Below are 18,234 nucleotides of genomic sequence, written 5' to 3'. Positions count from 1 at the left end.
ACTACCGGGACAATTGATGCTGGTCAGCTGGAGCTAAGAAATTAGCAGTGGTTAAGAAGAGACCAGCATCACTGAGGTGAAGTCTTCTTCTGGGAAGTATTTTCTGAGAGTACAAAGAAGCTGTGTTCCAGACATAGCCAAGGCTGTACCTCATGCTGTAGCTGTACTTGGTAATGTGTAAGAGTCACCCAGGTGGTCCTGGTTTTGAAGACATGAAGGGGACATGGAGAGCAGCTGAGGCTTGGCACTGTGAGAGGTCATGGAAAACCATTGGTGAAGGTGTAGCCTCAGCTGTGGTTGATGGCCTAGGACTGAAGATGAGGCTTGGCACCGTGAAGAGAGCCTATGAGAGGCAATTGGTGAAGCCTAGTTGCAGTGGAAGACCCCAGTGAAGATGCCAGTGTCATGGGATGATCACCAAGAGCAGCAGCAGCAGTGGACTGGATCAACCTGAGCTTAGAGTGCTACAGAGGGCAAAGCTGGAGAAGTGACGCCAGCCCTTTAGAGGAACCCAGAAGACAATATGTGGATTCCAGACATTTAAACAAGCTGTAACATAGAACTTGCCTTAGAGACCCCAAGATGTTTGAGGTGCCAGAGCTGTGGGATAACTGCTGAGGAAAGCTGCTAACAGTGAATGGAACCAGCCCAGGAGAAAGAAGTTTGTTGTAGTCACCAAGGATGAAAAAGGAGTTGGAGATCTGAAGATCGCTTTGACATCAGCCATGGAGATGCAGAGTTTGGAGTCTGCCCAGTTGGTTTCCTGTCTCGCTTTGGGGATTACAGTTAAGTGATTTGATGAATCTCAGAAGAGACTTTGATCTTTGAACTTCTAACATTGTTGAGACTGCTATAGACTATAGGGATTTTAGAAGTTGGACTAAATGTACTTTTTTATTATGCTATGGTTAGGTATGGCCCCCATAGACTTATGTGTTTGAACAAGCCTATGGGAGCCAGGGAGTGGAATGTGACGGTTTATATATGCTTGGCCCTAATAGTGGTAACAGTAGCAGAAGGTATGGCCCTGTTGGAGTAGGTGTGTCACTGTGTGTGTGTGGGCTTTTTTTTTTTTTTTTTTTTTTTTAAAGATTTATTTATTTATTTTATGTACAGCATTCTGCCTGCATATGTGACTGCAGGCCAGAAGAGGGCACCAGATCTCATTACAGATGGTTGTGAGCCACCATGTGGTTGCTGGGAATTGAACTCATGACCTCTGAAGAGCAGTCAGTGCTCTTAACCACTGAGCCATCTCTCCAGCCCGTGTGTGGGGCTTTAAAACCCTCATCCTAGCTGCCTGGAAGTCAGTATTCTGCTAGCAGCCTTCAGATGAAGATGTAGAACTCTTAGCTCCTCCTGCACCATGCCTGCCTGGATGCTGCCATGTTTCTGCCATGATGATAATGGACTGAACCTCTGAACCTGTACGCCAGCCCCAATTAAATGTTGTCCTTATAAAAGTTGCCTTGAGGGGTTGGGGATTTAGCTCAGTGGTAGAGCGCTTGCCTAGGAAGGGCAAGGCCCTGGGTTCAGTCCCCAGCTCCGGAAAAAAAGAACAAAAAAAAAAAAAAAAAAAAAGAGTTGCCTTGGTCATGGTGTCTGTTCACAGCAGCAAAACCCTAACTAAGACATGACCAAGACAATTCTTATAAAGGAAAGTATTTAATTGGGGGTTTGCTTATAGTTTCCGAGGCTGAGTCCGTTGTTATTGTGGTGAGTGGCATAGCAGAAGGAAGACAGGAGTTGGAGCAGTATCTGAGACCTTTATATTCTGATGCACAGACTATAAAGATGTGTGTGTGTGTGTGTGTGTGTGTGTGTGTGTGTGTGTGTGTGTGTGTGTGTGTGTGTGTGTGTGTGTGTGTGCAGTGCCTCAGCAGTGTCCACTGAGGCCCGAAAAGAGAGACATCGATTCCCTGGAACTGGAGTAACATGCAGTTGTGTGCCACCTTATGTCGGTGCTAGGAACTAAACCCAGGTCCTCTGTAAGAACAGAAAGTGCCTCTTAATGGCTGAGTCTTCTCTCGAGCGGCCACACCCTCCACTCAAACCTTAGTTTCATGTTTTAAACACAGGGTCTCACTGTGTGGCCCTGCCTGGTCTGGAACTAACCATGGATAGAGCCAAGTCTTGTCTGTAACTTGAAGATAGCTGCCCGTGTCTGCATGTAGAGTTCTAAGATTAAAGTCTGGTACCACCATGTGTGCACAACCTGCATGCATTTCCCTAACAGCTACTATGAGCCACCTATATCTTGAGGCCAGCACATTCAGTAAAGGGACGGAGGGAGGAGCAAGCTCGCTCAGCAGTTAAGAGCATTATTTGTTCAGAAGACTCTGGTTCAGTTCCCAGCACCAACATAGTGGCCCACAACCATCCTTAACTCCAGTTCCAGTGATCTGACACCCTCTTCTGACCTCCATGACACCCAGCCAAAGCACTCATACACATTAAAAAAAAAAGAGTTGGGTGGTGATGGAGCAGGCTTTTAATCCCGGCACTCAGGAGGCAGAGGCAAGAGGAACTCTGAGTTTGAGGCCAGCCTGGTCTACACGGCAGGTTCCAGGACAGCCAGGGGTGTTGTACAGAGTAACCCTGCCTTGAAAACAAAACAAAACAAAACAAATAAAAAACCAATAATAATAAATCTCCAAAAACAAAACCAACGGCACTAATCATCCTGTGTGACACTGGTCTGGTGTCAGCACCACTCCTCACTCCTGTCTCCCTGAACCAACCTTCCTCCTTGCAGTCCATGTGCTCTCTGCTTGCCCCTTCTTCCTGTCTGGCTTTATTTAATTTCTATTATCTTTAAGTTGGAAGATCCGAAGTGCAAAGTAATATGTAGCCACCTGGGCAGAGCACTCAGGGTAAACTCGTGGTGCATTTTGAACTAAAGAGTTGAGATGCTGTCTACGCCAGCTGCCAGAGCTTTTTTCTTCTACTGAGGACTGAGTTGTCACCCGTCCTCTCCCTTTCCTTCCTGTCCACTCCCCTCTGCCTCTCTCGCTCCCTCTTCTAACTATCCTTTACTGATAGTTCACATCAGGGAACAGGACTTTGACCTCTTGCAATCTGGGTAACAAATAGACCATGAAGTCTCCATAGCTACAACACGGTCAAGTTGAGAGGCCCAGAAGGTCCTCTGGAGGCCAGGCCATCCTGGGTGAAAATCACGGCAAACAAGTGATTCACACATTATGCCATGTGGAAGGGGTTTTTAGAAGTTGCCTGGTTGGTTGTGCCTCATTATGTACACTCTGTTCTTTTTCCTCTGACCCCCTTCTCGGGTAGCCTCTGGGAATGACCTCTGCTTGCTCCCCTTGCTGCTTCTGTTTACGCAGCTTGGAGAATGAATGAGCTCTGCATTGTCCCCATCCTCCCCACTTAAGGTCTCTCCCTTGTGGGGGCTGGGGATTTAGCTCAGTGGTAGAGCGCTTACCTAGGAAGCTCAAGGTCCTGGGTTGGTCCCCAGCTCCAAAAAAAGAACCAAAAAAAAAAAAAAAAAAAAAAAAAAAAGGTCTCTCCTTGTTCTTCTAAGACACACTTTGCTGTGTTAGGAGCGGGATTTCTCACAACTTAAACCTCGAATTAGTTCCCTAAGGCCCATCCCTTAGCTACTCACAACCTGTCGTGTCAGATTCTCTTTATGATTACATGAAACAAGAGATTTCATATTCATGGAATGCTTATTCCTGGACTTTATGTCACTCTTCTGGATGGCCATGCATTGTAGACTACCAAATTTACAGAGACCCAAACATGTGAGGCCCTGGAAATGTCCCAAAGAATTATGGCAAAGCCCAAGAAATCACTCAGAAAAGGAAGGGTGCAATACACTCATATTTTAGACATACTGATGAAGTTTTAAAAACACACCGACACAGCCCCTAACTCAGCAGAGAAGAAAGCCCCCGTTACTGTGCAGCCCACTGCCTAACAACAGGCCGCCGCCATCAGAAGAAAATTACAAATTAGGCTAGGGCGTTAAACTCCTACAGCAAGTCTGGTTAATGAACTCTTTAAGAGTATTTACTAATAAAGGCAAGACAGGGGAAGCTAATCAAGATAAAAGGTTGGCTAAAACATTCCGGGCTTTATCTTCCTTAATCTATGTGCTCCTCTAAGTTAACCCACCCAAAAGCCTTCACTAAAGCTTAGAAATTGCCTACAGTCTCTGAAGCCCAATCAGTGGACCTTTTGTTCCAGGGAGGGTTATTAGCAATCGGAATGCCCTGACCTTTCCAGTCAGGTGCAACCCCAGGGCAACCTGAACCAAAGGCCCCTCATGGCCACATGGAGAGACTTTTTATTTCTGCATTGAAATAAAGGGGCCGGAGCATCACACGGTCCCAGGAATTGAAGTTGACATCACATATAAAGAGACTTGCTCATCCTAAACACAACATGGAAAAAGGTAATTCTTTTAAACAGGGGATGAATAGAGAGGCTTTCTCCCTCTAGAATTGTCACTTTTCTCTTTCGTTAAAAACCAAACCAAACCAAAGAACAATAACAAAAAACCCAAGCCAGCATAGTGGTGTATGGGTTTAATCCTAGCACCCCGGAGTCAGAGGCAGGCTGATCTCGTGTTCAAGGCCAGCCTGGTCTAACAAGGGTGTTCCAGGACAGCCAGGGCAACAGACAGAAACCATGTCTTGAAAAATCAAAACAAACAAACCAATTTTTAAAAAAGCAAATGAACAAAAATTCCATATACTCCAAGTGATTCTCTGTGCTATTGCAAGTTAATTTTTAGTCATCACTCAAGGGGGGCAGAGGTCATTTTAAAGCTAAGCTGCTAGTAGGAACACCACAAGTTACATAAAATTTACAGCATAATTCTGTAAATATACCTTTGTAATTCATGCTAGATAGTAGTAAGTTTTTGAAGTTCTTTTTAGGTGTGTATGGGTACTATATGTGTGTGTGCTGTATACATGGGGGCATGCACATGTATGAATCTGTATGCATGGACATAGATGTTGGAGGGAGACACTGAATTGCCTTCTTGCCTTGAGGCAGGGTCTCTCCCTGACATTTAGGCTTGGCTGGTTGATTGAACAAACTCCTAGGGTCCACCTGTTTCCATCCAGCCTTGTGCTTGTGGGTGTGGGGATTTGAACTCAGGTCCTCATGCTTGCACAGCAAGTACTCTCACCCACTAATCCATCTCCCAGCCTTGAACTCCTGATCCTTCTGCCTCTACTTCCCAAGTGCTGGGATTCCAGGAGTGCACCACCATCTCCAGTTGCCTTTCAGTTTGCAAGACTTAAGTTGTTTTATTGTTTGGTTTGGTTTTTTAAAGCCTTTTAGAGACAGGGTCTCATTCTATAGCTCTTACTGGCCTAGAACTCATGACAACTCTGCCTGCTGGATTACAGGCATGATCCATTAAACCCAGTCTAAATAAATATTTGCCAAATTATATTTACTTATTTATTTCATGTATGTGAGTACACTGTACTGTTGCTGTCTTCAGACACACCAGAAGAGGGCAATCTGATCCCATTACAAATGGTTGTGAGCCATCATGTGGTTGCTGGGATTTGAACTCAGGACCTCTGGAAAAGCAGCCAGTGCTCTTTTTTTTTTTTCTTTTTTTCGGAGCTGGGGATCGAACTCAGGGCCTTGCGTTTGCTAGGCAAGCGCTCTACCACTGAGCTAAATCCCCAACCCGCAGCCAGTGCTCTTAACCACTGAGCCATCTCTCCAGCCCTTTTATATGGACATAGATGTTATTATATATATAAGTACACTGTAGCTATCTTCAGATACACCAGAAGAGGGCATTGGATCTCTTTACAGATGGTTGTGAGCCACCATGTGGTTGCTGGGAATTGAACTCATGACCTCTGGAAGAGCAGTCGGGTGCTCTTAACCGCTGAGCCATCTCTCCAGACCTTTTATATGAATTTTGAGGCTAGAAGTCAGGTTGTCAGACCTGGGAGCAAGAGTCTTTACCTACTGAACCGTCCTCACTGGCCAATTCCTTAGATGTTTAAGTTACAATATTTAATACGTTCTTTTTATGTGCATTGGTGTTTTGCCTGCATGTATGTGAGAGCCACTGGAACAGGAGTTACAGATGGTTATGAGTTGCCATGTGGTTGCTGGGAATTGAACCCGGGTCTGATGGAAGAGCAGTAAGTGCTCTTAACCACCGAACCACCTCTCCAGCCCCACAATATTCAATGCTTTCTACATTTCACATATAACAACTTTTTGTTAGATTTTGATTCAGTGTTTCCCTCTAACTCAGTAGCGTAACAAACTATCATGCAACTAGATAAAAATCAAATTCCTGATGTTCAAGACATTCAGGTTGTTTTAAAAAAAAATGATCCACTTTTACAAACATTTACAAAAGGCTTGCTTGAAACAAACAAAGATTCAAGCCAGGCATGATGGCCCATTCCTTTAATTCCAATACTCCAATGTGCAGAGGTGGGCTCATCTCTGAGTTCAAGGTCAGCCTGGTCTACAGAGCAAATTTCAGGACAGCCAGGGCTACACAGAGATACTCTTGTCTCAAAATAAATTAAAAATTTAAAAAGTATATATACAAGATTTTTAGCTTAGCTGGGTGCAGTGCTGGATAGCTACAATCTTTTTTTTTTTTTCTTTTTTTTTTTTTCGGAGCTGGGGACCAACCAGGGCCTTGCGCTTGCTAGGCAAGCGCCTACCACTGAGCTAAATCCCCAACCCCTACAATCTTAATCTCAGTACTCAGAGGCCAAGGTAGGGAGGCTGCACTGTTGAGGTCAGTCTGGGGTACATTGGAAACCCCGTCTCAAAAAATTAAAATGATTTTGTGCTTTGTTAAGATAATTGCTTAAGCTGTGGTGGTTTTGATTTGTTTTTTTTTTTTTTGTTTTTTTTTTTTTCTATTTTTCGGAGCTGGGGACCGAACCCAGGGCCTTGCCCTTGCTAGGCAAGCGCTCTACCACTGAGCTAAATCCCCAACCCTCCTGTTTTTGTTTTTTGAGACAAGGTTTCTCTGTGCAGCCCTGGCTATGGTGGAACTCACTCTGTAGATGGGGCTTGGCCTTGAACTCACAGATTTGCGTGCTCCTCCTCGGCTTCCACCTCTGCCTCCACCTGGAATTAAAGGTGCTGGAATTAGAAGCATGCACCCTCACCTCCTGACCTTGTTGTTCTGAGAGCTTCCCTCTACAGCCTGGCCTTGAACTCAAGGTAATCCTGGCTTGTCTCAGCTTCCCAAATACTAGGATAACAGGCATGGGTGGTATGCCCAGGTTTCTGCTGCTTTCTGTGTGCATTTACAAGAACGTGTGAGTGTGTTCACACGGAAGGCTGACGTCAGATATCTTCTCCAATCATTCTCCACTTTACTGAGGAAGTTTCTCAGGGAACCTGGAGCCTGTCCATTCAGACTAGTCTAGCCAGCCATCTTGTTCCAAGGATTGTGTTCCCATCCTTCTACTGCTGGCATGATAGGTGGCCAATATGGCTGCAGCACTCTGCTCTTGATGACTAGGGAATGGAATCTTATGAAAGTCTAGGTTATCGGGTGTTATGGTACACACTTTAAATCCCACTTCAGGCAGTTCACAATGCCTCTGTAATCCTAGTTCAAGGGAATCTAGTTCTTTCTTCTGGCCTACACACGCAGACACACAGACACAAAGATGCACAAATAAAAAATGGATCTTTTTAAAAACCAAAATCAGTTGCACGTGCCTTTAATCCCAGGGCTTGAGAGGCAGAGGTAGGAGAATCTGTGACTTTGAGGTCAGCCCGGTAAGCTCCAGGACAGCCAAGGCTACACAGAGCCCCTGTCTCCAAAAAGTTAATTAAAAAATAAATCATAAAACCAAAGTAAAATATTTTTTTTGGTTCTTTTTTTTCGGAGCTGGGGACCGAACCCAGGGCCTTGCTCTTCCTAGGCAAGCGCTCTACCACTGAGCTAAATCCCCAATCCCAAAGTAAAATATTTATTTAATTTTTTTAAAGTTTTGAGAGCAATTCCTTTACAACTGTAGTTAAAGAAGCAACTATTATCTTAGGGTACTCTGGTATATTTGAAATTTATATATCTACACACACACACACACACACACACACACACACACAAACACACACATCTTGAAGCTAAATTAGGTGTCTAAGTTTTTCCAAGTGGTAGGCAAAAGTTCATATGTTAAAAGTTATGTAGGTTTAATACATATAAGGCAGTCCATAATATTCTCCCTTATACATGATGCATTGTGTCAAAACCTTAAACACATAATTACTAAATCATCTGGCATTTCTGAGATACACACACACACAGAGAGAGAGAGAGAGAGAGAGAGAGAGAGACAGAGAGACAGAGAGAGACAGAGAGAGAGAGAGGTATGTATCTGTGTACGAGCATTGTGTATATGAGTACAGGTATCTTGGAAGCCAGATCCCTCAGCTAAGCCATCTCTCCAGCTCCTTGTTTTGTTTTATGAGACAGGGTCGTGTTACATAGTACTGGCTGATCTAGAACTTGCTATATAGATCATGCTTGACTAAAATTCACCACATAGCGAAAGCTGGCCTTGAACTTCCGGCTCTTCTGCCTCTACCTCCAGTATATCATCATGCCCCAGTCAGACGGTTTTCTTTGTGCCATTTGTATACTTCTCATCCTTAAAATCTGGCCCGCAGCAAGATGTGGTAGTTGACATCTATTACTCTAGCGCATGTACCCCCAAGGCTGACACAAGAGGATCACCAGGAGCTGGGGGCCAGCTTGGACTACATGGTGAGTTTCAGGCCAGCTTGGAGTGCACTGTAGTGTATGACTTTGTCTCAAAAGAGAAAAAGGAGGAGTTGGGGATTTAGCTCAGTGGTAGAGCGCTTGCCTAGCATGCACAAGGCCCTGGGTTCAGTCCCCAGCTCCGAAAAAAAAGAGAGAGAGAGGAAAAAAGGAGGAGAAAAGGAATAAATAAACTGTGAGAAGCTTTGGGCTGGGGGGGTATAGACAGCTCAGTTGGTAGGATCGCTTGTGCCTGGCTTGTGCAAGGCTGAACTTGGGGGGGGGGTCACAACATGTGCCCCATCTCAGATCTGGCCATCTGTCCTCAATAAGAGGCAAATTAAAAGTGGAAAGCGTGGCTGGGGTGTGATGCTACTTTCTTGTTCAGAATGTCATACCCAGGCTACCCACCTTTCCCTGGATATCCTCCTGCAGGTCAGGAGTTATCTTTCCTCACTGAGGGTCAGTATCCATACCCTAGTGGCTTTCCACCAATGGGAGGAAGTGCTTACCCACCAGCACCAAGTCGTGGCTATCCAGTAGCTGGAGGCTACCCCACACCTGGAGGTTATCTAGCCCCTGGAGGCTATCCTGGAACCTTAGATCCAGGGGATGCTCCAGCCTATCCTGGAAGCCAAGGCTTTGGGGCCCCACCTGGTGGAGCAGGCTTTTCTGGCAATCCACAGCCACCGCATGTCTTATGGTGTGGACCAGCACAGGTTCCAGTCCCAGATAGCCTTCCTGGAGGACAGATGCTGTCTCAGTATCCTGGAGGACAAGCTCCCTACCCTGGCCAGCCTGCTGCAATGACCCAGGGCACCAAAGGAACAATCCGCCCAGCCTCCAACTTTGATGCTATGAGAGATGCCAAAATTCTCTGCAAAGCAATGAAGGGGTTTGGGACAGACGAGCAAGCAAGCAATTGTGCATGTTGTGTCTAACTTCCCATTGACCAGAGGCAACAAATTAAAGCAGCTTTTAAGACCATGTATGGCAAGGATTTAATTAAAGATCTCGAGTCAGAGTTGAGTGGAAATATGGAAGAATTAATCCCAGCCTTGTTCATGCCTTCTATATACTACGATGCCTGGAGTTTACGGAAGGCAATGCAGGGAGCAGGAACTCAAGAATGTGTATTGAAAGAGATTTTGTGCGCAAGAACAAATCAAGAAATCCGAGACGTTGTTAGATGTTATCAATTAGAATCTGGACGAGAGCTTGAGAAGGACACTAGGTCGGATACCTCGGGATATTTAGGAGAGGCAGAATGTAAACCACAGATGGCTCAGAAGCTGCCCAGCGTCTCTGTCAGGCTTCGGAGGGGAGGCTAGGGCCAGATGGATCCTGTTTGAACACGATCCTCACCCTCAGATGAAAGCCACCGTGAAGGCTAATTCCAAGCTGGCTAATGGAGATTTGCTCAGCAGTGGAAGCCGAGAATTTTCTGGATATGTTGAAAGTGGTTTGAAGACCATCTTGCGTGTGCCCTCAACCACCCTGCCTTCTTCACTGAGCAACTCTACTACTCCACGAAAGGCGCTGGTCAGGATTGTGGTCACTCGAAGTGACATTGACCTTATTCAGAGAAAACAGATGTTCACTCAGATGTATCAGAAGACCCTAAGCACAATGATCACAAGTGACACGAGTGGAGATTACAGGAAGCTGCTCCTGGCCATTGTTGGCCAGTGAGAGGGATTTTTTTCCCTTTAAGGAATGAAGCTCCTTCCGAGCAATGAGACCTGCATGCAGCCACGTCAGACAGCAACTGACCAGAGTGGTTTTCCACTGAGGCCTGTCAGGGCGTGTGCTGTGTTTGCACATGTTGTTACTGCATTAATTCTAATGTTAGTTTCTTTTCTTTCTCTATCCAATCAGTGTAAAAGCCATATCAATGACATAGTAATGTAATATTTGTAAAGCTTCACACCCACTGCTTTTATTTTAATCCAGATTTCAAATTAAATCAAAGTCACAGCAATCTCTAGGGGGAAAAAGTGATTTAGTCAATCAGACCACACTGGGAGGAGGGACAAACACCCCAATACGAGTGTCTCCTTAGAATATCTTCATTTCTGCCAGACTGGTCCCAAGTTCCATGTTCTATTTTAACAGCACAAGTTCGAGCTGGCACATGTCTATGTCTGAAACAAAAGGCTGAATACATTAAGCCAAGGGATGGAGGCTACAATATAGGGTGGGTTACCACACCTAAGAATCATTTTCCACAGCTCTTAGTTACTTTTGGGAGGGGTGGCACAAACAACTCCATCTCCCTGGTTTGAGACATGAGGCCTACGCTGGCCTCAAACTTGGGATCCTCTTGTGTCAGCTTCCTAGCTACCAGGCCTCCTGTGACTTGATTTTCAGTCTGACCATCTCCCCACCCCCATCTCTGAACAAATATTGTCTAAAGACATGGCTAATTGACCATCTGGTGGTTTGCTCTCCATAGTCCCATGATGCCAGGCAGATTCCCTCTGGTTGGTCGGATTTGATCCACCTTGGGAGGGTAAATGACAGATGTCAAGGAGCTAGTACTAATCAGCCTTTCAGGCCTGGTTTAAACAGCTGAGGTACATGGAAGGCTCGGCTCTTAGGTCAGGTATGCCTGACGTCTATTCACTTGTCCTGTGGGTAATGTCCTAGTGTCTCAAAAATGCTGTTCTGGTTCGCTTGTCAAAAGCTGTGCTTCTGTAGAACGTTAACAGACAGTTCACTTATAAAGCTTGACAAAGCACAGTGAGCAGCATTATGCAACGGGTAACTATAACGCTGTACAAAAACACCAGCAGGCACTGGAGAGCTGGCTCGGGGCTTAAAAGCACTGGCTGGACATTCGCATCCACTTTAAGCCAAGTACACTTAGCTTCAGGAGTCAATTATTAGAGGATCCAGGTTCGGTTTTTAGTACCTACATGCCGATCACACCCATAGGTAGTTCCAGTCACCGCCTGGGCATCCAATCCTTCGGATTTCCAAGGGCACCAGGCAGGCATCAAAAACAAACAAACTAACTAACCTAAAACAGTAGTAAAGCTACTTTGAAATTTAAGCAATCAAACCATGAACAAATTTATAAATCCCTAATACCTGTCAAGTTTTAGAGGGCTGGCCTAGAGAGGCATTTATGTGCAGAACCAGCAACAGTTAGCATTGTAGCACAAAAGAACTATATAGAAGTTATTCCTTTGATGTTGTTTTGGTTTGGTTTAGTTGTTTGTTTGTTTGTTTGTTTGTTTGTTTGTTTGTTTTCCGGAGCTGAGGACTGAACCCAGGGCCTTGTGCTTGCTAGGCAAGCGCTCTACCACTGAGCCAAATCCCCAACCCCTGGTTTGGTTTAGTTTTGAGACAAGGATTCTCTGTGTCTCCTTGGCTATTCTCGAATTTGCTCTGTAGACCAGGCTGGCCTTGAACTCAAGACATGCACCTACCTCTGTCTCCCAAGTGCTAGGATTAAAGGAATGGGCCGTGATCACCTCTTCTAAAGTGATATTTAAAACTGTTGGTTTAGTAGGATAAACAAAAATGTAGATTTTTGAATGCCATTTTTCAAGTCTGTAAGACAAATCATTTTACAGAGAGTTGGGTGGGGGAGAATTTTTAAGATGCTAGGACATTATCCAGAGGGCATTCTAACCCATTTTAAGCAAAGTGCAACTGATTTCAGAAGCCAATTACTAGAGGAACTAAAGTAAAAAATTATCCAAGGTCCAATACAGCGTGAAAAATGCCCTTGGTTTGTATTAGTTGCTCATTTAAAGGGGGGCAGAGTTCCCTCTAGCTGTGTGGATGGGAGGACTCTCTCTCTTTTTAAAAGATTTATTTATTTATTTCATGTATGTGAGTACACTGTAGCTGTCTTCATACACACCAGAAGAGAGCATCATATCCCATTACAGATGGTTGTGGTCACCATATGGTTGCTGGGAATTGAACTCAGGACCTCTGGAAGAGCAGTCAGTGCTCTTAACCATTGAGCCATCTCTCCAGCTCTGGGAGGACTCTCCTTGCTAGGACTCCATAATCCATGATCTCCAGGAGTTGGCTCCCTTTCTCATACAAGTGCATCTTTTTGTCTCCTGTGCAGTTAGCTATTCAGCCTGGCACAGGGTCAAAGGGAAGCACAGCATGTTCTGGGCTGCTGGACCCATTGCTCAGGCTGGCCCTGGCTGGCCAAAGTCCCTCTTTGTGCTGAACAATAGCAATTGCTGGTCATTGTGCATAATATATACAGTTTAGATACACATCTCTACATGTGTCCAGTCAGATCCATAAGGCTCAACTCAAAACAGTTGACTTCAAAGCCATCATTCGAAGACCATAACACAAACGGATTCTTAAATGAAGCTGTACTTTAAGACAGTTTCCCAAGCAACCATAGATTTGAAACACAAACCGCAGAAAATATTTTTTAAAAATGTTTTTTAATGGGGACATCCTTGTGGAGACGTGGTGGGGGGGGATTGGAGCAGAGGTATGGGATGTGGAACCCTGTGGGGGGTGGACAGGGAGGGGAATAAAATCTGGAGTATAAAAATTAATTAATTAATTAATTAAAAAATATAAAGAAAAATGTTTCTTAACAAAAAATAAAATCTTGTTTTATGTTTACTACATAGAACAAAACAAATCCTTTCAGAAGGTGGCAGTAGCCGTGTACAGGATGTATGTATTTATTGTCTCCAATAGATAAACACCACACAAATCACAGAGTCTTCGCAAAGCAACCACACTCATCTATCCGCTATCATCTAAGAGCTAAATAACTAATGGTAAAGGAGGCGCTCTCCTAGCAAGGATTAGATGAAATTTCAGAGTTTGGAAAAATGATAACTTTCAACACAGCTTGACCGTGGTCTCCAAAATCACACACACATTGAGATGTGAGCTCAAGATGGTAGACACGGTCCACATTTTAAAACCAATTAACTGGTTCTAAATCAGTTTTTAAAGCAGTACTTAATTAAAATATTGCAATGTTAGCTCTGAGGGAAGAGCGATTAGAAGTAGACGGTATGACGCACAGAAAAAGCTTTTGCAGAAACCGGATTTTACAAGAAAGCTTGCGGTCAATTTAAACTAGGCTGTTAGACCATGTTCACCTTTGCTCACCTGTAGGGCTCTCTCCCCCTCAGAAATGCTACAAAGGAAGATGGTAAGAACCACAGATGGTCTCCCATTTGCTGATTTTTCTAAACACACCTTCCTGTAACCTTAATGAGGGGAGCACTCTGCTCGGTGGCTGCATTAACTGAGGAGAGCCTTTTCTTGTTTTGTAGTAAGACCCCTTGGAGGAGCTTTCATTGGAGAAAGAAGAACTCATCGAAACATGGAGCGTTCCCCATCTATTCTTGCCATAAAAACCCACGAGACTATCAAGAGGGGCTGCATATGGTTTCTACTTCATTTTCCCAAGCCAGGATTCAATAAGCCCATCTCCTGCAGGGACCAATAAGAACCCTGCTTTGGAACACTCCACCTTTTTTTTTTTTTTTTCAAACTAATTGGTCCTCAGAGTTTCTTCTGAGCCTTGTCGTCATATCCCCCCACCAGAGAGATTAAGAACCAGGGATACAGAACACTAACAACACATTTACATACTAAAGCACATTATTTACAACACGTTTATTAGTTTATTATCTCTTAGTAATTCTTTCAAAGTGAAAGTTAGCCCCCTCGACATTGTCAATACATTTGAAACAAATGGAGGCAAAGCATCTCTGGGTAAAGAGAAATCAATCTTTTCACTGTACACTTTTAAGTTTCTCTAGTAAACGCTCTTCAGATATGTTCAATACCCAATAAAAGTATGTTTAGCTCTCTTTCATAAATGTCATAATCAGATTTTTTTCTCAACCTCATAATTAATCATTGAAAGCACCAGGCCCAAATCATTTTATAATGAAAGCTTAAAATTAATGTTTCTGGGGCTGGAGAGATGGCTCAGAGGTTAAGAGCACTGACTGTTCTTCCAGAGGTCCTGAGTTCAATTCCCAGCAACCACATGGTGGCTCACAATCACTTGTAATGGAATCTGATGTCCTCTTCTTGTGTGTCTGAAGACAGCAGCAGTGTACTCATATAAATAAAATAAATATTTTTTTTAAAATTAATGTTTCTGCCAGATGTAGTGGCACACATCTTTGATGCCAGTACTTCAGAGGCCAAAATGGGTGGATCTTTGTAATTTCAAGGCTAATCTGGTCTACATAGCAAGTTCTAAGTCAGCTGTGTCTCAAATCCAAGCCCAAACTAAAACAATAATATTTTAATATGATTGCCCAGGTAAAGTCTAGAAATGAACTCCCTTTTCTTTATGTTTTTTTAAAAGATTTATTTATGTACACTGGTGTTTTGCCTGTATGTATGTCTGTGTGTCAGATCCCCTGGAACAGGCGTTACAGACAGTTGTGAGCTGCAATGTGGGTGCTGGGATTTGAACCCAGGACCTCTGGAAGAGCAGCCAGTTCTCTTAACCACTGAGCCATCTCTCCAGTCCTTCTTTGTGTTTTCTGAATCCTTGGAGTTTAGCTTTAAGAAATAGAGCCAGAATCAGTTGCTTTTATGACGTATAAAATGACCCTAGACACATTCACATGAACAAATATTCAAACTTTTGGAAGGCACGCCAACCATGATTATCCAGGCACAGTGAGTTTAAAACAAAAAGCAAAACCGAAGTGGCCAGGGTTTTCTTCAGAAGCTCCAGGGGCAGAGATTGTTGTCTCTCCACCCCATCGCTGTCTTAGGAACCAGTCAGTTTTGATTCTCTCTAGGCTACCAAAGTAGTATAGATAATATTTTCATGGTTATATAAACCATGGTATTCATATCTATCCATTCCCAATGGTTCCACTGAACCCCAGTGGCTCAAGATCACCCCAATCTTTCCTGTTACCTGACAAATGCCCCCAGATAGTTCAACTTTTTGGGCCTCTCTCTTTAAGACACTCGTAACTCTAAAAAGTCAAGCCCCCTTCTCTCCTCCAGTTGACAGAGAGGAAACATAATGTACCTCTGAGAAGATTCCGGTCACAGGAATTTGTGCCTTGACTTTGAATTCTGCTCAGGTCTCCATTGCCTTTGAGAGCTCTCTGTTCTGCCACCATTCTCTGTGTTACAACAATAACCCAATGGTCTTCAACAGAAGAGCATCTAGAACAAAGTCAGTCACCAAATGGCAGCACAGAATGAATGAAAAGAACTCCAAACCACTCCAAAGATCCCAAAGGCAAACAGGAAGAGCTTTCCAAGGAGAGACTTTCCAAGAGTCAGATTTGGGGGAGAATCTAAGACTAAGTCCAAACTCATTTGCCTGCTTCACTGGGTAGGGGTAGGAAGCAGCTGATGCTGCCGAGGTGGAAGGAAAAAATGTCCTGGAGTAAAGGACTTCAGTACATCTGGAAACTTCCATTTTTCCTTTCTTCTCTCCCTAGGGTCATGACAATATTAATAGACACCCCCAAAATGTGTCTTCATCCATGAATGCCATTTTGTTACCAAACTTGGGTTTCACAATCTGTGCCCCAAATCGGATCCAGCCACTCATCTTCAAAAAACCAATTCAAAGAGCCAAATTACAAGTTGAAAGCAAAGAGCTGGAGAGATGGCTCAGTGGTTAAGAGCACTGACTGCTCTTCCACTGGTCCTGAGTTCAATTCCCAGCAACCACATGGTGACTCACAACCATCTCTAATGGGATCCGATGCCTTCTTCTGGTGTGTCTGAAGACAGGGACAGGGTACTCATATGGATTAAAATAAATGAATAAATTTAAAGAAGTTGAAAACAAGCAGGATAGTGGTATATGCATTCCAGGGACAGGTGGTTCTCTGAGTCCAAGGTCAGCCTGGTCTACAAAGCAAGTCCAAGACAGTCAGGGCTGGTTACACTGAAAAACATCATCTCAGGAAAAAAAAAAGTTGAACATAGGCCAGGGATGGTGTCAACACTTGGGAGGCAGGGGCAGGAGGATCTCTGTGAGTTCAAGGCCAGCCTGATCTACATACCAAATTCCAGGCCAACCTGGACTTACATGTAGACCTTATTCCAACAGCAATCCCGCCCCCCCCCCAAGTGGAAAGCAAAAAAGGGAGATTTATTCAATGTGACCACACTGGGAAGAGGGTCAAAGTCATCTAACAAATTCCTCAGCTCTGTCTTTGGAGTCCTGAAAGTTTAAATGAAGGCCATGGCTGTGTACATCTAAAGCAGTCTGGGTCAAGGCTGTGTCCCACCCAGCCAGCGTTATCCTGATCACTTGTTAGAACTATGGCAAATCTCTCTGGGAGACAGAAGACAAGGTCCCCTTATTTTTGGTGTCCTTCTAAATGAGATTTCTGGGGAGATCATCATTTTAGGGGCCCATTGTTTCAACAGTCTGATCATCAGACTAAAGACACAATGTCTGGAGCATAGCTTGTGTATCCACCAGAGTCCTGCATTACCAGTTCAGTGCCCAGAACCACAACAAAATAACATACAGCTAAGATTTGTCAAATGTCCAAAACTCACCTTCGAGAAGGCTCCTCCCATCTATCTCCTTTCTTGCTCCCTGTTAGGATGAGCCACTAATCAATCTAAAATTATGTCCACCTATAAATTCTGCTCAAAAGAATACATTTTTGTACTAAAATAAGTGTTTTCTTTTTTTCTTTTTTTTTTCTTTTTTTTCCGGAGCTGGGGACCGAACCCAGGGCCTTGTGCTTACTAGGCAAGCGCTCTACCACTGAGTTAAATCCCCAACCCCAAAATAAGTGTTTTCTAATGAGAGCTATGGTATAGAAAATGGGTCTTTCTGGGTCAAAGTATCCCTGACACAAAGAAATGACAAAGTTAGCCCCAATTCTCCCACTTCAAGAATAGTGGAATTGGGACTGGAGAGATGGCTCAGTGGTTAAGAGCACTGACTGCTCTTCCAGAGGTCCTGAGTTCAATTCCCAGCAACCACATGGTGGCTCACAACCATCTGTAATGGGATCTGATGCCCTCTTCTGGTGTGTCTGAAACAGCTACAGTGTACTCATATACATTAAATAAATAAATCTTTAAAAAAAAAAAGAATACTGGGATTGCTCTCGGCGTCCCACAGCCAAGCCTTAAGGGCCAAAGCCAGAAAAGATAAAAAGGCTGCAAAGATAGCCACTCTTCATGCTCAGCTAGAGTCCAGAGGATATCAGTGGCCCTTCTAAAAGGACCAGGCAACTCAGGGGAGCCACTCTTTTAGAGACAAGAGGCTAAAAAGAATAATAAAAAAGCAGAATCTGCCGCCCAGTAATCAACCCTTGACTGCTTGAAGCCTGGATAAGTGACTTGTGTGTGCTTTTTTTTTTTTTTTAAGATTTATTTTATTTATATGAATACACTGTAGCTGTCTTCAGACACATCAGAAGAGGGATGGTTGTGAGCCACCATGTGGTTGCTGGGAATCGAACTCAGGACCTCTGGAAGAGCAGGTCGGTGCTCTTAACCACTGAGCC

General features: G+C 44.1%; 1 pseudogene; it reads left to right on the top strand.

Moving 5' to 3' along the window:
• Nucleotides 1-9,141: 9,141 nt before the first annotated feature.
• Nucleotides 9,142-10,444, top strand: LOC116889185 (annotated as a pseudogene).
• Nucleotides 10,445-18,234: the final 7,790 nt, after the last annotated feature.

The sequence above is a fragment of the Rattus rattus genome, chromosome X (genome assembly GCF_011064425.1).
Source record: "Rattus rattus isolate New Zealand chromosome X, Rrattus_CSIRO_v1, whole genome shotgun sequence".
Classification (NCBI taxonomy): Eukaryota; Metazoa; Chordata; class Mammalia; order Rodentia; family Muridae; genus Rattus; species Rattus rattus.
This window is presented reverse-complemented; position numbering and strand designations above follow the sequence as displayed.